This window comes from Vitis riparia, chromosome 15, assembly GCF_004353265.1.
Source record: "Vitis riparia cultivar Riparia Gloire de Montpellier isolate 1030 chromosome 15, EGFV_Vit.rip_1.0, whole genome shotgun sequence".
Lineage (NCBI taxonomy): Eukaryota > Viridiplantae > Streptophyta > Magnoliopsida > Vitales > Vitaceae > Vitis > Vitis riparia.
The window spans coordinates 9195777-9216082 of NC_048445.1; positions in this window are offsets into that span (position 1 = coordinate 9195777).

The window sequence follows — 20306 nt, forward strand, 5'->3', positions numbered from 1 at the left end:
TATTTTCATATTTATTGATTTTAATTATTTATGAACATTTTAAATATAAAATAATAATATATAATAAATCACGAGTGAAAAACAAATTTAATGTAAAAATAAATATATAAGAACAAATTTAGAGATTTAAGACATAAGATTTTCTATAATCTTACTAAAAATTATTTATTTATCTTATAAATCTTATTACATTATCGTATTATTCTATTGTTTGTATTTTTTTTTAAAATTAGATTTTCATGTGAAAATCTCGATGATTATGTTTTACCTTTTTGCTTATGAATCTAACGTAACCGTGGTTTTAACTATTTTTCATGGTTAAAATGTTTAATATTTCTAATTAAATAAGATAAAAACTCCATTGTAGTTTTAACTTTTAACATTTTGCTTTGTTAAAATTAATTTATTTCATTTATATAAAATAAAAAATAAAAATAACATTTTCATTAAAAAAAAAAAGTATTTAATCATTTATATTATTTTCTCTTAATTTTATTAAAAATTAAAATTTTGACATACTAAAGTTACTTACCAATCAACATAATATTTGGATAAGAGCATACCACACTTTTCTAGAAAATAGGGTATCATTTTTTTATGAAAAAAAAGTAACAGTAACATGTATAAAAAGTACCAACATAGTGAAAATAATGTATCACTCATATTTGATTTTCTAGAAAAGAATGTATCACTCTTTTATAAAAAAAAAATAATACTAAAATGTTTTAAAAGTACTATTTTTCTTTGATTTATGGTAAATTATGTTATGTACTTGACATCTTATATAATAATAAAATAAGAGTGAATGTTATTACACAATAAAATTGTTCTTTTTAAAGGGTTGTGTCGATTGATGTTATTATGTAATAATATCCACTCAATTCACGTTATTTCATAACATACCTTACCATAAACCAAATAAAAGTGGTATATCCTTCCCACCACAGTGATAATTCTAACATACTCCAACGTTACATTTTACACAAATAAGTTATGTACTCTTTTTAAAGGGTCGTGTGGATTGGTGCAACTTTAGTTTGTAAAAATTTTAATTTTTAATAAAATTAATATAAATGATTGAATACAAATTTTTATAAATAAAAATTTTAACAAATCAAAATATTAAAACTACAACAAAGTTGTTATCTTCTTTCATTAAAAATATTAAACATTTTAACCAAAGAAAAAGTTAAAACCACAATCAAATTAGATACCCATAAGTAAAGAGTTGATTTTGTTCATTATATATTTATTTATTTTATTAATTTTTGTCAATAATTATTTATATACAGTAATTGACGACAGTTTATGATGAAGAGAAATTTTGAAGGGTAATCTTGGAATTTTGTTAATATGGCCATTGGAGTGTATGTTTATAGAATTACCTTTTAAAATATCTTAAAAAATCTATTTATTAATTTTTAGCATAACTTTACATGATCGTTTAAAAAAAAAAAACAGTTTGTTATTTTCCATAACAAAAAGACCAACAAATAAGTTTAACAATTAGAAAACAGAAAACAAGGATTTGTTTGGCTTTTGTTTTTAATAAGAGTGTTTTGTTTTTCAAAGTAAAAATATAAGAAAACACATTTGACAATTATAAAACTATTTTTTGTTTTATATTCTTAAGAATAAAAAACATGGTATGTTTTCACTAAGAATATTTTTTGTTTCCAAACAAACTTTTGTTTTATAAAAATATCAAAAAATAGTTTTAAAAAAACTACTCACAACAATTGTTTTTTAGAATTGGTTTTTTTTTTTTTTTTAACATTTTCCAAATAAAACCTTGGACCATGTTTTGTAACTATTTTCAAAAATAGTTTTTTAAGAATAATTTTTTTAAACCGTTGTGATGTTTTATAGAATAAAAGTTTGTTTGAGAACTTGAAATATTTTTAATCTATTTTTAATATTTTAAATATATTTTAAAAATAATTTTTATATATAATGTTTTATTTTTAATCATTCTATATATTTAAATAACTGTTTTTTAAAATAGTCATCAGAAAACAATTAAAAGACGTTATTTGAAAATATCATGTTTTTGTTTTTTAAGAACATAAAACATAAAACAATTTTTGGATTATCAAACGTTGTTTCCTTTTTATTTTTTTGGATAGCATAAAAATATTTTTGAAAATAGTTGTCAAACAAGCCACTACTAATCCAATATTTCCTAAAGCAAGTAACTTTATTTCAAAATTCACAAATATGAAACCAAGGTTTGATTAATCTCGTTTTTTTATGTTTGGAACTAATGATTATATTTCAAGTATGACTAAGTAAGATGATTTCCAAAGTGGCGATCATAAAGACAAAATCGAGTTAAAGGGAAATCAATAAGAAGAAGAAGACCTCAAAGAGAAGTATTTTTTAAGACCTAAGATCCATAGGATCTCTTTGTAAGATTGTTAGTGCATTAGGTTTTCATGTATTACATTATTTACTTATGTACTAAAATCATCTAATAGTTATTTTGTTTTAAATATTTTAAAATATGATGATTTTATGTTTTCAACTAAAACCTTATATCAAATGTTTTCCAAATTTGTTTAAAATGTTTTAAGTTAAAAAAGATGGTTGTTAAGCCAATAACGGCTCAATTGGTTGAAAATTTTGCTCAACGTGTGGAAGGGTATAAAAACATTATTTCTCTTCTAAAATGTTTGTTCGACCGGTTGAGGTTAAACCTCATTCGGTCAAGTACCAGTTGAGAGGTGGTCAAGGGGCAGTTGAGATCCAACGGTCACCGGTCATGTATTAAATGCTAATGGTTAGTGAATCAGTCAAATCAGAACTCGATCAAATGAACCCCCAATGCCTAGTTTGAAAGCTAAGGCTATAGGCCATCAATAGCAAGAACACAAAATACGGTTATATTACCAACTATATCATCCATGGAACACCTATTCAAGGAATGAGTTTTACTTAGCATACTTACTATGATAACTCCAAAGTCAAGTGTGCAAGACCGAATCCTTTGTGTAAAGAAATTTCATTAAAAAGGTGAGGTTGTAAGTGTAAACTTACTTATAGCATTTGTAGGACCAATATAGACTTAGATAATCGTCACCTAATAATAATCAAATTAGAAAATAAATAAATTGAGCTAACCCTAACTCTTTTTTTTTTGGATTATGGGTCAGTTCATTAATTTTTTCTTATCTTGAGCAAACTCATGGATTTCAAAGAAAATTTGCAACATGTGCCTTAAATATCTTTTTCAAATGTTTTAAACAAATAGTGTCTATTATCGAAAGCAAACATCTTGAATGATCAAATGATGGAAGAGTTTATCCAAGTCAACATTACATTTTTCTTCAAAGCCCATTAAAATGAGCAAACCTTATTTGGAACAAAGGCCCCTTGGCCCTGTAAGTTAAACCTTAAAAAACAAATTCATCATTAGAGACCAGGAACCACAAGTAGACAATGGAACTCTTACGTTTATAATTCATCTAACTATAACCTCATTGCTAAAGACAATACTAAAAAAAATTGTTTATGTAACCAATCTTCCATTAGTCATTTTTTCCTACATGTCCTAATTCTCTTATCTCATAAACTTTTACAAGTAATGGCATAAAGAAGAATTTAAAGCAAAAGAATAATGGATGAATCTCATAACATTCAATCATCATTTCCTTTGACCAAAAAGAATGATAGGACGATATCAACACTCAAAAAATTATTTTCACAACAAGCCTTTTCAAGAGTTTCTTAAAAGAACAAACCCTAGAATTTTGTACATAATAAAAAAAAGTAAATCTTGTGTTTCCAATAAAGTACTATTCATATAATAGTATCAACTTCAAAAAGTTGAAAGGTTTATAGCAAAATTGGATTCCAAACAAGATGCTATTCATATACAATGTCGACAATACACCATTCATCAATAGTATTGTTAGTGGATTTCAATAATTTTCAAGCCAATGGATTTTGATAATTTTCAAGCTAGTGGATTTCAAAAGTTTTTAAGTCTTTAGATTTCAACAAGTTTCAAATCCATGGATTTCAAAAAGTTTTAACTTCGTGGATTTCAACCAATTTCAAGTTTATCAATGCTCTCCAAAAGTAGAGGCATTCTTTTCATCACAAGGTAAAGCAAAGTAAGAGCATAGTAGAGTCATTTTAAGAGCCTTCTTAGTTTCTCTATCCTAAAACTTCTCTCTCATTTTCAAACCTTCATTTGTACTTAAACCCTTTCATTGTCATTAAAATATTGTATTAAATTTAATATTCAAACTCTCTATATCAATGTATTATTTCAATAAAAGTTTATTTTAAAGTTCAATTTCTATCTTTATAATCTTTTTTTATGTTTTTATCTTCTTATTTGCAAAAATTATTTTGATTTGAACTATTTATATCTTAGGTCTTATTTCTTGTAATTCTGTCTTTGAATAACACTTGAGAAGTGTACATATCAAAATGAGTATGATGCATGGATGGAGATTCTTGTTGATATATAGGAATAAGAATGTTTGGAGTAAAATCAACAGTATTTAAGTTTGTATTTGAAGTAGAGGGTCTTAAGGAAATAAACTATTGAGAAAAAGGATTTCCTCAAAATTGACCACATTCTATTTTAATGGTACCATGTGTTGTATGGTTTGCTAAGAATTTGTTAAAGGTTTGATAGATTTTGAGTTTGTTAAATCTTTTAATTCCCATTAGCCTCTTCGAGTAATTTCATTTCATTTAAGTGTTTTGTGGGACAAAGGCTTGTGTGTCGTGAGAATTATATTGATATAATAAGGTTTTATTTTTTACAGATGGACATACAACTCTAGGATTTAATTGAGTGGTCATTACTTTGTAATACATCTATATATTATTCCTAACATTAGAGCTTCTTAATAATTTATTTGTTTTTTTGTATATAATTGAAGATGGGCTTGATAAGATATTTGGATCATCTAAATCATTGAAAAGTTTAGAAAACAGTTGAAATAAACACAACTATTTGCAAGATTTGTATCAATCATACTAAGAACATGATAAAAAAACTTTGTCGCCCTTACACTTCTTAGGCAGACAAACATGAGGATATCTAGACCTAAGTGAAACAAAGGTTTGATTGCAACTTAAACTAATCCTATATGGATATAATTATTTTTTTTTTTTGTGTTTATTAATAGAATTTTGATTCAATAATTGTAAATATTCTAAGTTTTGATGAAGAAAAAAATAGTTTATTCTTCAGTTGTGATTGCATAACTTTGAATAAGTTCAAATTTTCATTGTTGATAAATTTTATTGAGTTTCTTGTGAAATATTGACCAATTATGTAATTGATTTCCTTTTTTGAATTGCATTTACTTCTTTATTATTAATGATACTTGAACTTTGAAAATTATTTATAAACTTGTATTGAAATAATACCTTGATAGAAAGAGTTTGAATATTAGCATTGATACAAGATTTTAACTACAATAAAAGGGGTTTGAGTACAACATATGATATGAAAGAAAAATAAAGTAAAAAGAAGTTTAGCATAGAGAAACTACTAAGAAGGCTCTACCGTGCTCTTACTTTGTTTTATCTTGTGATAAAGAGAAAGTCTCTATTTATAAGGAGCTCTAACTGTACTTGAAACTTGTTGAAATCTATAGATTTAAAAATTGTTGATAAAGTTGTTAAATTTATAAAATGATTTTAGAACTTCTAAATATTTTAAACTTCTAACTAAGTGTAGACCCTTATTTTGGTCTAAGTTTTTGGTTATTTTTGGGAGCACATGTCTATCACATTTGAGGAGGTCTTTTGGCAGCACGTGTATGGGAGAAAGTGGGCTGGAGAGTGACCTTTTCAGAGAAACAACCAGAGAGTGACACGTTGTTGGGAAGATTCTAGAGACCGTTAGAGGAGGAGCGTGTTCGATTGCCTGGGGAGCAAGGGTGCCGGGGGAGTAGCTTGAGAAGGAAAGCTTGAGAGGATCAACTGGAGAAACCATGGGAGAGAGAGAGGTTTGAGTGAGAGATGAGGTAGAAAGTGAGCTTTTCAGAGAGCTAGAGATGAGAAAATCTAGGGAGGCCAGAAAACTTGGAGAAAAAGGGAACTAGTTGGTCTTGCTGGAGTTGGAGGAAGAGAAAGCTTGCTAAAAAGGAGCCAACATTGCTTATGAAGAACACCTTCAGGTATGACTGCCATGGACCCTTTGTTTTTATTCATTGTTACATAGTTTCTTTTTCTTTTCTCGATGTTTTCTATGGATGGCTCGACTAGGTTTAGTTTTTCTGATTCCTATTTGGTTTATGGGTTTACTATTGCTATTTCCTTCATTTTCATTGGAGTGATTTGAGAGCAGCATAGTTATGTTTTAGTTTCTCTGTGGATCACCTGGAAGTCTTTCTTTCGTTTTCATTTCCATGGGATGCATTCGAGTTCACTCACCTCCATCTAAGCCGGTTGATCGAAACATGAAACGTGGCTTTCATGGGTCCATTTTGTTCCTACCCTTTGTGCTCTGTTTTGCTATCTTCCTCTATTCCATGATACTCGTCCATGGTGTATGTCAGATTTCTCATCTCAGCCTGAGGGAGTAAGGAACTGGAGAAGATGTATCCTCTATTGAGAAATATACTGCTGGATTAAATAAACTATTTCCTCATCTCATATTCAATTGATCTGTACGTAAATATATACAACATCACAGAGAACTCTTTTAGGAAATATTTACAGCAATTACTATGACAAAATAACTATACACCAATCTCGGCTAATAATCACATAAATAGAAACAAATCAAAGACTTTATTCAAATGGCTTGATTGTAGGCTGAAATCATGAAGGTTTGACTTGATCTTGATTTTGGCAATCTTCCTTAATACGCCCCCGCAAGATTGAGCTTCCATCGGCAAGACCAATCTTGGTACGTAACAATTCAGTCCGTTGCCGTGACAAGGGTTTTGTCAAGAGATCAGCAAGTTGATCTTGCGTGTGAACATGACGAACATGAAGGGTCCATTTTGAACAAGCTCTCGGACAAAGTGTAAATCAATCTGAATATGCTTCATGTGAGAATGATTAACTGGATTAAAACTCAGATGTGTGGCGCCAAGATTGTCACATAGCAACAAGGGAGGCACCTTGAGTGGAAAACCGAGTTCATGAAGTAAGGAGTTTAGCCACACAGTTTCAGACGCAGCATTGGCAAGAGCACGGTATTCAGCTTCCGTCGATGAGCGAGCAACAGCTCGTTGTTTCTTGGAGCTCCAAGAAATGGGATTTGTGCCAAGAAAACTAATATAAGCCGAAGTAGAGGTTCTGTCATCCACATTCCCTGCCCAGTCAGCATCAGAGAACGTGGTTAAAACTGAAGTTGTGTTTCTAGTAAGCTGAATACCATGAAAAATGGTTTGTTTCAAGTAACGAAGCAGTCTCTTCGTGGCTGTCCTGTGGGCTGTAGTTGGCTTATGCATGAATTGAGAGAGCTTATTCACAGCAAACGAAATGTCCGGTCGGGTCAGTGAAAGATACTGAAGACTACCAATGACACGCCGAAAGTCAGTGCTGTCAACAGGTGTTGTGCCATCAAACAATTTCAGAGAAGCAGTTGTGGATAAAGGAGTGGACACATCCTTAGCACCAAGCATATTCGTTGTGGACAATAAGTCACGAATGTATTGATGCTGTGACAAGAACAGACCAGCACGAGTAGGAATAACCTCTACTCCCAGAAAGAAGCTAAGGTTTCCCATATCTTTTAGGGAAAACTTTTCACCCAATTTCTGAATTATGTGATCCACAAACTGAATATCATTGCCAGTAATTACAAGATCATCAACGTAAACCAAAAAATAGCAAATGATAGAACCATGTGTATAAATAAACAGAGAAGAATCAGCTTTGGAATTTGTGAACCCAAGCTGAAAAAGAGCAGTTCTCAGAGCTGTGTACCAAGCTCAAGGAGCCTGTCGAAGCCCATAAATGGTTTTTCTCAATCGACACACATGATCAGGCTTACTGGTATCTTTAAACCCTGGAGGTTGCATCATATAAACAGTTTCTGTGAGGGTTCCATGTAAAAAGCATTGTTGATGTCCATTTGTCGTAAAGGCCACCCATTCATCACGGCTATAGTCAAAACACATCGAATAGTGGCTGGCCTAACAACAGGACTGAAGGTTTCCTTGTAATCTAGGCCTGGTCTTTGAGTATAGCCTTTGGCCACAAGCCTGGCCTTAAATTTGTCCACCGAGCCATCAGCTTTGCGTTTTACTCTAAACACCCATTTATAGCCCACGGGTGTACAGTTTGGGGGGGTGGAACCAAATCCCAGGTTCCATGTTTCATCAAGGCAGTGAGCTTAGTAGACATAGCATCACGCCACTGAGGATGGTTCACGGCTTGAGTCACACAAGTTGGCTCAATTGCTAGAGGAATGGGATGTTTGGAAACCAAATGAAGTTGCTTGGGTTTAAAGATGTTGTTCATGGAACGGGTTGTCATTTTGTGGAGACGAGGGTTCCCAGTTTGAACACACGAAGGGGGAATGGAATGGGACTGAGATAAAGTAAGATCAGCAACCGTGTGTGTGTGAGTCGGATGAAGGGAGGAAGGAAGAACAGGGTCATGCGAGATGGGAACATCCGAATGAGAACCGGAATTTCTAAGGGCATCAGTCAAAGGAAAATTAGGAGAAGAGAGAGGGGGGTTACCTGGAGGTGATGGAGATGCAGCAAAAACATCGGCCGGAAGCACATGTGGTGGTGCCGAATCAGAGGAGTGCACGGACGGAATCACTTGAGGAGGAACTCGCACGGGCTGAGAAGAAAATGGAATAAAGGAAGTAGGGCACAGATGAGAAGAAGACTCGGGTTGGGCTGGGCTCTGGGCTTGCTCGGATTGAAAAGGCAGTTGGGTCTCATCAAACAACACATGCCGAGACACATAAGTTTTGTGGGTCTTAAGATCCAAACAAATATAGGCATTTTGAGTTTGAGAATAGCTCAAAAAAAGACATGGAATGGACTTAGGTTGCATCTTGTGATTATTATATGGACGTGTAAGGGGATAGCAAAGCGAACCAAATTTTTTTAATTTAAGATAATTTGGTTTCTGTCCAAAAAGAGCCTCAAAGGGGGACTTGTTGGTGAGAAAAGGAGTCGGTTGCCTATTTATGAGATAGGTGGCAGTTCGAAAAGCATGAGGCCAATATGAAAGAGGTAAGGAAGCATCCGAAAGTAAGGTGAGGCCAGTTTCAACAAGATGTCGATGATGGCGTTCAGAGACTCCATTTTGTTGCGGGGTGTAAGGAGCAGTAGTATAGTGACTAATGCCGTGAAGATTTAAAAAAGGTTTGAGAGAAATAAATTCACCACCATTATCGGAGTAAAGGGTTTTAATTTTGGCTTGAAACCGAGTTTCAACAAAATTTTAAATTGTGGAAAAATAGTTGACACACTCGATTTGGTAGCCATGGGATAAAACCACATGTATTTTGTGTAGTGGTCCACAAAAAGAAGATAATAACGAGAACCATCAAGACCCGTTGAGTGTGCGGGACCCCAAACATCCGTATAAATAATTTCAAGTGGACCAGTACTCGAAAGACTAGTTGTGCGAAAAGGTTGTTGATGAGATTTATTAATAGAACAAGAACGACATAACATGGACATTTTATTTGTAGTGGTAGGAAGAGAAAAAATAAAAACAAGATTTTTAACAATGGGATAGGAAGGATGACCAAGACGCTTGTGCCACCCATCAAGCGACGTCCGTTCATGCACATTAGCAACCTTTTGTGAAAAATTTCCCACAAGTGATTCCGGAAAAATGTAAATGTCGTTCTCATATGAACCTCTTAGTAGGATCGCCCCCGTGATCGGTTCCTTCACAAGAAAATAAGATGGGTGAAACTCAACATATACATTATTTTGTGAGGTAAAATGATGAACAGAAATCAAATTTTTTTTAAGATTCGGAACACAGAGTGTATCACGCAAGATAAAGGTTCGATTGGGTGAGTGTATAGCTAAAGAACCAACATGTGAAATAGCCAAACCTGAACCATCACCCAGAACCACTTCATCGGTGCCGTCATATTCGGAGTGAATAGATAAATTCTGAAGATCACCAGTGATGTTGTGGGAGGCAGCGGAATCAAGGAGCCATTTTTGCTCTTTCATGGTAGAAGTTGTTGCACTGTTTGCAGTAATTTCATTGGGCTTCAGCTGAGGACAATTTTTGGCCGTAGGGCCCAACTCATCACAGAATTGGCATTTGGGCCTATAAGGCCGCTGGTTGTTGCTGGGCCGATTGGAACCATTGGGACGTCGACCATCACGATTTCCACTTCGGGCTAGAGCTTGCCCAGACTGACGCTGAGGCCCATTCGGCTTGCTATAGCTGCGTTGTTGACCTCCCGAAGAACCAGACTTCCTGGTTGTATAGTTTGCAGCAGCTACCAGTTGCTGAGTAGCAGTTTCAAGGCGGCGCAAATAATGTTCGTGGCCGACCAGAAGATCATGGAGCTCCTCAAAGGCAAGAGACTTTTCGCAAGCTCGGATTGGTGCTGCAATTTCCCTGAAATCAGAACCTAAGCCATTAAGCACATAGAGGGTTAGGTCATCATCAGAAATGGGGTGGTCAATAATGGCAATTGCATCTGCCAGAGACTTCACAGCATGTAGATAATCAGAGATAGGCCGATTTCCACGCTGTATTAAGGTGAGTTCCTCTTTTAATTGCATAGCCCGAGTTCGTGATTTGCTAGCATAGAGGGTGTTCAATTTTTGCCAAGCCTCATGGGACGTTTTTGCTGTTGCAATGAGTGGGGTGATGGTAGGGGAAGTGGAAGCAAGAAGGGCACTGAGTATAAGTTTGTCTTGCCGAACCCAATGAGTTTTGTGTAGGGCAGAAACAGAGAGATCACTCGGAGAGGGACATTGAGAGATGCCGGTGACATAATCAAGCAAATCATATCCTATGAGTAAGGCTTCAAATTGAGCACGCCATTGAGGAAAAGTAGAAGGAGTCAATTTTTCATTAATCTGGGCAGTGATATTGAGAGCAACAAGAGTGGTTTCAGTGGAGGAAATGGGGTGGGTGTTGAGATGAATTTGAGGTTGTTCGGGTGAGGAAGACATTGGGGAAATGGGAGGGATCGACTCGTTGGAGAAGGGCTGCTCTGATACCATATAGAGAAATATATTGCTGGATTAAATAACTATTTCCTCATCTCATATTCAATTGATCTGTACGTAAATATATGCAACATCACAGAGAACTCTTTTAGGAAATATTTACAGCAATTACTATGACAAAATAACTATACACCAATCTCGGCTAATAATCACATAAATAGAAACAAATCAAAGACTTTATTCAAATGGCTTGATTGTAGGCTGAAATCATGAAGGTTTGACTTGATCTTGATTTTGGCAATCTTCCTTAATATCCTCAGTCTATGGGTATGAAGAGTTGCAACATGCCCGTCCAGTTGTGGGAACACTAAAAATGGCTCATGGATGCTGAGGGCAGTTGAGATTTATTTGGGTGGTAAGGTTTGAGAAGCTGAATAGTGAGAGAGATGTTAAAGGAAGCAGGGGAGTTAGAGGTTTTTTCTGAGGTCTTAGAGATGAGGGCTTGGTCGAAGCCAAACAAATCAGTGCTTGAAGGGAGGTTTCTGCAACTCATGGACAAATAATGAAATGTGGTTTTTTTGGTTGCCCACTCCTTGTCTGCTTTTTCTCTATTTTTTTTTTTTTTTTTTGGGTTTCATTTCAATATTTCTGCATCTCTTCCGTTTACCCTTCTCCACTGCCATTCAATACTTCCTCACCACCTCAATCCATGCCGATGCCGCCACAAACTGTGATTCTGACAACCTCCCAGTACTCTGTCTCAAAGAGGATTCCTGCTTCTGATCAGGGCAGTTTCTTTAACTCTTGGACGTGTGTTCTCCGACCTAAGAATCATAGGTCCAAGCTATGTCCCTGGTGAGAAGAATGATCAGTATGTCAAGAATGCATAGAGAACTGTTATTTGGATGGGAAAGAAGCAGGAAATTGTTGAGAATATGCCATGTGGAAATGTTGTTGCCATGGTTGATTTGGGTCAGTTCATCACTAATGATACTACATTGATTAATTGAGAAGGAACTAATGCATGGGAATTTGCTTCTGAATTGATTGGTGGCTTGTATTCTTCCTCGGTGTGGTGTGGTCAATGTAAGAAGCTAGTTTCTGAGTGGAAAAAGGTTTCTAATAGCTTGAAGGGGACATGTGGTAGTTACCTGGAAATTGGCTCTTGCCCTAGCTATTGGTTGCATAGCAATATTGAAGTCATGTGAGATGGTTTCTATGACTTGTTTAAAACTGGCTAATGTGTGTATTAAGGTGAGTTTGTCTACAAAGTAGAGGAACGTTTGGATGAGGATATAAGGAAACTCGAAGATATTTTTGTCCATGAAAGGTAAGTTGTTGATGATACATTAAAAATTGCCAGTACCTTATAGGCAATACCAGAAGTTGATCACGAAACACCGAAGATAAACCTTTTAGATGGACTTTAGATTTTCGAGACGTACTTTAACTGTAACTGAAATCCATGAGCATCCGAGGAACAACATGCAAGTGAAGTCACATCAAGCAAAGGGCTTCGTTTTTCTGGTAAGCAACCTGGTGGCGGAATATCCCTAAGTTTGTATTCTGGTTTATGTTCTAGACCTTGAAAGTCTGAAATGGCCTTAGTCATATAGTTTTATAAAATTTGTGAGCCATGCAAGCAAAAGGGGTGGCATCGCACATAGAGGTTAGATCTCATGCTCATGGTTCATCTGATTTGTTGGGCATTCGAATTGATGCAACAATAAATCATGCTAATAGTGTGGCCCTGCTACTTTCCTCCAGAAAGGAAAGTCCCTAAAGATATCAAACGACTCATCTGCCCCACCGTCACCACCCCTGCACTCCTGTCTTTGTGCGCCGCCGAGTGTACAATGCGTCTTTCACAAAGCGAAACCATGGAAAGCATCGGGGGAGCATTCATATTCGATCCGAGCAGTGGTTGGAAACTCCTTCATCGACGCCGACACTTAGATGATCAAGACGTTGCCCAAAATGGAGATTGTGTCGAGTTTCAGCGTTGGGTTGGACAATATTGATTTGGTGAGGATGTTGGGTGTTTTACTATTGCATGGGAACTTCACCAAATGCAATGCAAGCCTGGGACTTCTCTAATGCTGACCTCATTGCTGCTTTAACCTTGAATGGCAAAAAGATAGAGTCGCTCTGTCAGGACAGTGAGGTTTGAGGCTGCTGGTTCAGGTGTAAGATCTTGCAGGCATCACAGAAACGTCTCAAAGTTCAGTGTGCTGATGTGGAAGATGTAGAAGACCTGACAATTTGGAAGAATGGGTCCCTGCATTTAGAGTGGTAGCTCCTGATAAACTGGGAATAAGATGCGCAAGCCGTTTAACTATCCGACCATTTCCTCTTGAGGATCGTACAGAATATACTTTTGAGGTTGGTGCAGGATCAGTCTTATTTCAGTAGATTATAGGGCAACCGAAGGAGCACGCAAATGGTTGGCCCATGGGTGAAAGTTATGTGAATTCCAGAAGAAGACGAGCCACCATCTAGAGTCCAAAATTTCATCCCTTGCTTTCTATCACGCTATAAACCCATAGGCCTCACTCCAACTTGGCCACTTTCCCTCCTTATGGTGCATTTCCCATTTCCTTGTGATTTCCCATTTTAAATTGGTTTTCCAAAATCTGCTCTCAATCAAAATAATCAGAGGTTTTTTTTTTTTTTTTTTAAATTTCATCCTTAGAGAATAAAATTCAGTTAAAATAAAGGGTTGCTACCATTTTTCTCTTCAGCAAGCATTTTTTACGAACTTCCTAGATTTTTAATAATTTTTTCGATCTTTACTTTTTTTTAATAAGCATGAATAAAATTAGATAATTCCAAATAATGGAATTTATGGAATTAATTCATGCAAAAATAAATCGGGTTTTGGTGGGGCCTAACATGTGTGATTTTATCATTGATTGATTGATTGTTATGCTTGATAGACTTGCCTCACTCTATGACAAGCATGCATGCGATTATTCTGTACTTGTGTACTAACCTTGTCTCTTATGATAGCACTCAGCTTGCGGCTAAGGTACGTCTCGTACCCGATTGTGTTTATCTATTTATTTGTTATCATGCGTATTTTACTTTCACACCCTTTATCACTGTTCGGTATCCACATTTAATCATTCAATTGGTACACTTGCTTTAATTTATTTAGTAGAGACCTAATTCTTAGGGCTTAGAGGGGTGCTACGGTCTATCATCGTACCTTCCCAATAGGTAATCCGACCCTTGGACCTAAACTCGGTTTTTTACAGACCCGTTTTTCTTCCAGGAGTCATGTTTAGGGTTTTTCTTTCTTATTTTGTTTTTCCTTTTAAAAATAAAACAAAAAGAAGTGGCGACTCCAAGTTATTTTCTTAAAAAATAATAATTTTCAAATAAAAAAAACGAGTTCGTCATCAAGTGGAATTGCATGAGTATAAATGCGGGGTCCACACTAAGCTTGTTCAAATTTTCAAAATAGAGTTAGATCTATATGTAGTAGTGCATTATTTCTGACTTTCAAGAAAATAAAAGAAACACTAAATCAAAAGTACTTTTGACAAACTCATAATTTGAAAAACGCAAAATATTCTTTTAAATATTTTTATTGTCAGCTAATTTGGATATATTAATTTGTTTTATATTTTGAAAAAAAAGAATTTATATTAAATACAATTTTTTTTATACTCAGAATGAATTTTAAAAATTATTTAAAAAATTAAGATACTAAAACTTCTTAATATATAAAATGTTAAAGACATAAAATAGAGAATAACATTTTTTTAAAATAGAAAATAGGAAAGAAGTGATTCCAAAGGAACACTTTTGTTAACTTGGAAGTGCTATTTTATGCATTTTTTTTTTTGTATAATTTAGAAGGAGAGAAATAAAAGGGTGTTTAAGAACGAGGAGCTCTCAGATCATAGGTTGAAAGTTTTATTTTTGTGTGGTTTGAGATCTTGATCCAAGTTGCTTATAAGAGATAGCTTGATGTGTGTGTGTGTTTAATAATTTTTAATTTCATTGATTGATTGAGTTTGGCACGAGGGAAACAGTAGTTTTTTGTTTTCCCTATTTTTTTTTTTGCCATTGTTGCATACATCATGTGTACTTTGATGTGTCTTTTGATACTTTTCAATACATTTGCTTCTTATATATATAACACTTTTGTGAAATAAAAATGGACAATTGTGTTTTGGGCGCTGAGCCCAAAAATTAACATTTGATCCATATAATTTACATAATTAATAAAAATGATATAAGATGTTAAGAGATCGATATACCCTTCAAATTTTCATATATTACCTTTTAAGGATATAAAATAGTGATGGATTAAAATACCCGATGACCTTTCATATAAGCTTTTTTAAAATTTGGATTTTAACAATTTTCACACCACTATTCACGCAACCATAATAATTCTATTTTAACAATTTGGATTTTTCATTTTAAATTTTTTTTTTTTATAAATAATTGAAAATAGGCATTATTTTCTATTTTAAATTATAAATAAAGAAAAATTATGTTCAAAAACTATTTTAAAAAATACTTTCTAAAAAAATTGTAATATGATTTATATTTTTTATATTTTGTTTTTGAAAAAAAATTAATTAAAAAATAAAAAATATTAATTTTTTTTTTTGAAAACCTTGTTTAGTACTATTTTTTATATGAAAATAATAAAAAGAATTAAATTTTATTCATTGATTATCCATTTTAATTTTTTTCATTAGTTATTTTAATAATAAAAAAAAATATAGTATGTTTACAATTAAACAAAGGAATTGGTCAATTATGTGTTTTTTGTGTGACTATCGTTTACATGAAAAATAATTAAATAACTAAATTATATATATTTATTACTCTTTTTAATTTTATTTTCTTTATTTATTTTTTGTCTAATAGAAAATTTTAATATATCCATAATTAACAAAGTAATAGATTAATTGTGCACATTTTGATCTATTAAAATAAATTACTTTCTAATTTAAATAAATAAAATGAAATAAGAAATAAATTTGGGGTTATTTCTATTTTTTAACATATCTTATATTAATATTTTTTATGGTTAAATAAATTTTTTATTATTATTTTATTTAATTCCAAAAATAAAATGAAATAAATAAATAATTTTGGTATTTTCTAACTGATCTTATATTCATATTTCTTATGGTTAAATAAATTTTGTGAAAGATTTCAATCAATTTTGAACAACTTTTTTTTTTGTTTTGTCATCTAAGGATTGCACACTCTTAAGGTACACATTCCTCTATCACACACTCATCTTATGCATTTTATTTAACTCGTATATGACAATTCGAATACTTATCCCACTAATGATATTTGACAGAAAATTTTGTTTTTCCATCTTCCACTATTTTTTTAACCAAACCAATGAAAACATGGTTAATATACTTATGGTTACACATTGAGTAGGGGTATATGGAATTTGAGTCACTGTATAAGGTATTTACATTAAGGTGACATTTGTTTTTTTTACTTAATTCTAAATAGAACCTTAATGCTTAATAGTGTTAAATATTAGGTTGTTTGTTTTTGTAGTATTTTATTTCTATTAAGTATTAAAAAATAAAGAAAAACCAATATGTTATTTTTTTTATTTAGAAAAAGCTACATATTTTGGTTTTTTCTATTTAGTAAAAAGTTTATAATAAGTTATGAAAAAATAGAAAAACAAACAACCTAAATTCTGAAAATAAATTGCTTTCAACAAAAAAGTAAAAAAAAACAAACACCACCAAAGCGTACATGATAAATATACTAACTGTACAAGGGTGTACATGACTATTATTTGTGAATGATTTTAAGTGATTCTGAAAAAGTTGTTTGTTTATTTCCCCTAACCGAGGATAGATGACATTCCTTACACACATTGGTTAAGCATACATTCATCTCATACACTTTATCTACCTTATATATGGTCATTTGAATAGCTACCTCATTTATAATGATTGTAAAACAAAATTATACAACAATTTTTCTTCTTTTTTAAAACAAAACCAATGCAAGCATGGTTAACCGACTTATTGTCGAATATTCATGAGATGATGTATGAAATCTGAGTTATTGTACAAGGGTATTACACTAACTGTACAAAACAAATTTACTAATTGTACAAGGGTGTACAGGACCACTTTTTATTAAAGATTTCAAGTGATTTTGAAAAACTTTCTCATTTTTTTTCCACTCAAAGATTGTTTCGAATTTTATTTTTAAATTTTATCATCAAAATTTTGTAATTGCATATTTTGTTTTGGTAGTTTTAGCAATGTTATTTATTTCCACTATTTTTTTATGTGAAATTTTATCCAAATGAATCTATATTTAAAATTATAATCATATTTATCAAATTTTTTACTAAAATTATCTTTAATTCTTTTAATATATTTATACTCATTTATTTAAAGAATGAAAAACTATTTTTTTTTTGTAAACATTTTCTATTACCTTTCAAATAAAAAATTAGATAAGTTTGAAAGTCAATAAAAAAATTAAATACCACCGTCAATAATTTTTAGATAAAATTTTATATAATATATTTTATTTGAAATTTAATTTCTAAAGTTTCACTAAAAAATTGTATTGACAATTTTCTTATTGTGAATTAAAATACTTTGCATTAGTCTATTTAGATAAGAAAAATTATTAATTGTAGACCCCTCTTTTCAAGCCATGTTGGGACTATTCCATTAATATTGGTTTTCATAACTTAAAAAAGAAAAGGGCACCTCAAGACCCGGGGTGAGAGGAAGTTTTTTTTTTTTAGTAGGAGGGGGGACCCCCTTTCTGAGAAAAAAGGGAGACCCGCTGCAGCATGGCTGGCCGGGCTAGTGGTCAGAGACCTATCCTTGCTGACGAGGGGAGCAGTGGAGCCGTGAGATGGCTTGCTGAGGAAGACACAGGAAAAAGGAAAAGGAAAAGGAAGAGGGGTGAGCAGTGGGGGGGGGGGGGGCAAGGGATTTTCTTTTTTACAGGAAGAATTCAGGTATGGACGCCGTAACCCTCTCGTTTCTCGGTATTCATTGTTTTCTTCAGTTTTCTATTGATCATTTCTCGGCATTATGTTGATTGTGCATGGGTAGAGGGTTGTATGTTTATTTTGAATTTTTTTTTAGATTGCTTTGCATGATTATTTTGAATTTTTTTTAGATTGCTTTGCAAGGGTCTAAACATGCCCGTTCTCTTCTGTTTGTTTGTTTTTATTATCATTGGCTCTGATTTTTTTTTTACATTTGCAGTAGTGTTTTCTTGTTTACATTTGTAACTTCTTTTTGCTCATCCCACTTACTTCCCCCAACTCATCTATCCCTCATGAGATGAGGTTGTGACCCATGGGTTTAAATATTTGGTCATCAAGGTGCACTCTACATATAATAATGCATGGAATTTCTCCATGCACTTGGGGAATAGGGAGTAAGCCTACAGTCGGCCATTGTAAATGCACAAATGAAGCAGCCAGTTGGTCCTAAGCCCCATATCTAGAAGCTCTCTACCAGTTTGTAACATGGATGCTCCAGCATCAAGCTATTGTTCATCCGGACTGTTTTGGACCATTTCTTGCAGAGAATGATCCGGAAAGAAATCATGTTTTCTGTTGGTATTCCCTACTTGTACGCGGGGCATGCATGCACGGCTACATGAAGCACTACACCTCCCACCCCTTCAATCATCCATGCACCCATCATCCTTACCCATTTTCTCTCCAAACTCTCCATCCATTTCATGCCTACCAATCACTATGCATCCAAAACTGGATGTGGAAGTCGTGATAGCTGAGCTGAGGGATGAGTGCTGGTCGTGAAGGCTACGCAAATGATGCAGCTCCAAGCGGTACGCGCCAATGACGGCCATGCGCGGTCCCCATGACGCCGGCGTTGATGGCGCCCTCCTCACAGACGGCGAGTTTAGCGTCTTCCGAGCCGTCGCCGGCGCTCACGACGAAGGCTTCCCTGTCACCGGCGTCGGGGACGGTCCCAACTCCGGCGACTATGGCATCCACGATAGAGGTTCCTAGATGGAAGATGACACCCAGGTGTAAAGGCAATTTTTTTTTAGAGATTAAAAGCTTAGGTATCATGCTAGTGGATTTGGGCTTGTGATGAAGCCCAAGCCCAAATTTGATGATGAAAAGTCACTTGTTTGGTCCACCCACTTTAGCTTGACCCATGCCTATTTCAAGCCCACCTACTTCAAGACAGTCCATTTGTTTTTTTTTAATTTACATAATTTACCATTCTAAAATCATTAGTTTCTCAATCAATCTTCTAAGTTCTAATTTCCAAATCCTACTTACAATATATATAACCTTTAAATAATCCTTCAAAATCTCGGTTTCTAAATTCAATTCACTATTTTCGAAAATTCCCATATTCGCTTTAATTTATTTAATTATTAGTATTTTGTTTATTTATTTTGAAATTCCATTTTGATCAAATCTTTAAAACTCCTGATTTCCGATTTTAATTTCTAATCCCAAAAATTCCAATATTCACATTAATCTATTTAATTATTACTATTTTATTTATTTATTCTAAAATCCCATTTTAAACGATTCATTAAAATTTCCGACTTCCGATTTTTCCGAATTAAATTTCTATTTATGAAAATTCCAATATTCACATTAATCTATTCAATTATTATTATTTTATTTATTTATTCTGAAATTCCATTTTAAACGGTTCATTTAAAACTTTTGACTTCCGAATTAAATTTCTATTTCTGAAAATTCCAATATTCACATTAATTTATTTAATTATCATTATTTTATTTTATTTATTCTAAAATTCCATTTTAAACAATTCATTAAAATTTTAACTTCCGATTTTAATTTCTAATTCCAAAAATCCCAATATTCACATTAATCTATTTAATTATTTTATTTATTTATTTATTCTAAAATTCCATTTTAAATAGTTCACTTAAAACTTCCGATTTTTCTGAATTAAATTTCTATTTATGAAAATTCCAATATTCACATTTATCTATTCAATTATTATTATTTTATTTATTTATTCTGAAATTCCATTTTAAACAGTTCATTTAAAACTTTTGACTTCCGAATTAAATTTCTATTTCTGAAAATTCCAATATTCACATTAATTTATTTAATTATCATTATTTTATTTTATTTATTCTAAAATTCCATTTTAAACAATTCATTAAAATTTTCACTTCCGATTTTAATTTCTAATTCCAAAAATTCCA